The 2,995-nt window shown below is 43.0% G+C and overlaps 1 non-coding gene across 1 annotated transcript; it reads right to left on the bottom strand.

Annotated features, from left to right (window-relative positions):
• Positions 1-394: 394 nt before the first annotated feature.
• On the bottom strand, positions 395-498 carry LOC148580401 (small nucleolar RNA R71). The gene has a single exon (XR_015894926.1). It is a non-coding gene; the product is annotated as a small nucleolar RNA R71 (small nucleolar RNA).
• Positions 499-2,995: the final 2,497 nt, after the last annotated feature.

The raw sequence follows: 2,995 nt of genomic DNA, 5'->3' as shown, positions 1-2,995 counted from the left end.
GGTGGAGCAAATCATGCTGGGGAGGATAGAAGAGTTTTGGGCTCTTACATTAATCCAAACCCAGGAAATTGTGGAAGTAGCATCCAAAAGCTAACAATCCATGCCAACAACTTTGAACTTAAACCACAGCTCATCACCCTTGTCCAGAACAACTGTTCGTTTGGAGGAGGTGTTCAAGAAGATCCCAATCAACATTTGGCCACCTTCCTGAGAATATGTGACAGTGAAATCTAATGGTGTTCATCCTGACGCCTATAGACTGCTCTTATTTCCTTTCTCACTCAGGGACAAGGCAGCCAAGTGGCTGGAATCTTTCCCAAGGGAGAGCTTGACAACTTGGGAAGATGTGGTGAACAAATTCTTAGCAAGATTTTACCCTCCTCAACGAATCAATAGGCTGAGAGCTGAGGTTCAAACTTTCAGGCAACAAGATGGTGAGACTCTGTATGAAGCATGGGAGAGGTTCAAGGACTTAACAAGGAGGTGTCCACCTGACATGTTCAACGAATGGGTCCAGCTGCACATTTTCTATGAAGGGCTCTCTTATGAGTCAAAGAAGGCCGTGGACCATTCATCTGGAGGATCCTTGAACAAGAAGAAGACCATTGAGGAAGCCATAGATGTTATTGAAACAGTAGCAGAAAACGACTACTTCTATGCTTCCGAAAGAGGGAACACAAGAGGAGTGATGGAGCTAAACAATGTAGATGCTCTGTTGGCCCAAAACAAGCTCATTACCCAGCAGCTAGCTGACCTCACCAAGAAGATGGAGAGGAACCAAGTAGCAGCAATCTCATCTTCATCAACAATCCAAGAAGGAGTGAATGAAGAAGCAGAGGGGAGTCAGGAGCAAGCCAACTACATTAGGAATTCACCAAGGAAAAACTATGATCCATACTCCAAGACTTACAACCCTGGATGGAGAAACCACCCAAACTTTGGGTGGGGAAGTGAGCAAGATCAAAACCAAGACCAGAGACGTTACAACTCCAACAACAATGCAGCTCACCAGCAATTCACCCAGAGGACATCTCAACACCCCCACAACAACACGTCTCCACACACTTATCAAAACCAAAACAGCACATCTGCTCCGAATCACTCATCAATTGATGACAAGCTCTCTAAGATTGAAACCTTACTTGAAGGAATATGCCAAGAGATTCAAGAAAATAAGGTGTTCAAAGAGGAGGTGCGAGCCAATATTAAGAACCAGGGAGAGACCATTAGGAAGCTGGAATTCCAGGTGGGATATTTAGCTGAGAAAATTCCCAAACCTACTGATAGCTTCCCAAGTGACACAGAGAAAAACCCCAAGGGAGAAGCAAAGAAAGTAAGATGGGAAGATTGCAAAATGGTCACTACAAGTGATCAAGAGATTGAAGACAAGCAAGGCAAAATGTGCAAACAACCTGAAGACAACTCAACAAAGGAGGAGGATAGAGATCACAAGGAACCAGAAATCTCACAACAAGAGCTGCTAAAGCTCTATGCACCATTCCCTCAACTGCTCAATGGTGCTGTGGAAAAAAGAATATACTCAAGGTTCCTAGACTTGTTTGCATCTCTGCATGTGAACATACCATTCATCAAGGCAATTTAACAAATGCCTGCATTCATCAAGTATATGAAGGAACTTCTTCCCAGGAAAAGCTCACTCAAGGGAGGGCAGACTATAGTGATGAACAAGGAATGTAGTGCCCTTATTCAACCTGAGTTGCCTACAAAAAGAAGAGACCCAGGAAGTTTTCATATCCCTTGTGCCATAGGTGAAACTATGTTCGATAGAGCACTATGTGATTTGGGGGCCAGCATCAGCTTACTGCCTTTATCCCTGGTGAAGAGGCTGCAGATTAATGAGATAATACCCACAGATGTCATTATCAGACTGGCTGACAAAACTCAAAAGCAAGCAATAGGAGTGGTGGAAAATGTGTCGCTAAAGGTTGGGAAGTACTTTCTCCCAACAGACTTTGTCATTCTGGACATGGAAGAAAGTCACACTCACCCAATCATATTGGGAAGACCATTCCTAGCTACGGCCAGAGCACTTATCGATGTAGAGAAAGGGGAGCTAATATTGAGAATCCATGATGAACGACTCAGCTTCAATGTCTTCAAACTCTCACAAGAAACAAATCAAGAGGATAAGGAACTAAGCATAAACGATAAGGAGACACTGAAGGAGGAGACAAGCACTGAAGCACAGCCAGTTCATTCTGAAACCCCCTCAATTGATAAACAAGGAAAACAGCAATTGCCACAGCTCAAAGAAAAGTTGGAGGAACCTAAACCTCTAGAGGCAGGTGAAGACAGCATCACATCTCCTTGGAGAAAAAAGGTCACCAAGGGGAAGGCAACCTCAAAAGAAACAAAGAAGAAGGTACCAAGGAGATGAAGGAACAAGAAGATCCCTACGGAAGACTTCTCTCCAGGGGATAGAGTTGTCTCAGCTTACTTCCCAGATATTCCCCCTAATCTCCCTACTATGCCATCTCAATTACCTAAGGTCTTCACCATCAACAGAGTTCTTTCCCTGGAACATGTGGAGATCATTGATCCAACCAATGGATACAAGTCCACAGCAAGAGGGGAGGACTTTAAGCACTACCAACCACCATGATGAAGGAAAAACGTCAAGCTAGTGACGCTAAAGAAGCGCTTCATGGGAGGCAACCCGTGTTTTATATGCTTTCAAATGATAATGAATAAGTCAATCTTTATGAGCTTCAATCCAAACTTTACAAACAATTGGTGAAAATCTTCTTATGCAGAATATAGTGAGGAACAAGTTTGGTGTTCAAAGCAAACCAAGATGCATGCTAGTCTTGGGAGCTTTGAACATAAAACTTCCATCACAATGATCCAAACTAAGTTTGGTGTCACCTCATGGTGCCACCAAAATGCATATAAGGACCCACTAATAGTTAGTTAGTTAGTTGGAATTCATAAATTAACAATCAAATCCTTTCTTTCATTTTATTCTAGCCTTAGA

The sequence above is a fragment of the Arachis ipaensis genome, chromosome B10 (genome assembly GCF_059453495.1).
Source record: "Arachis ipaensis isolate K30076 ecotype BB chromosome B10, ASM5945349v1, whole genome shotgun sequence".
Taxonomy (NCBI): Eukaryota; Viridiplantae; Streptophyta; class Magnoliopsida; order Fabales; family Fabaceae; genus Arachis; species Arachis ipaensis.
This window is presented reverse-complemented; position numbering and strand designations above follow the sequence as displayed.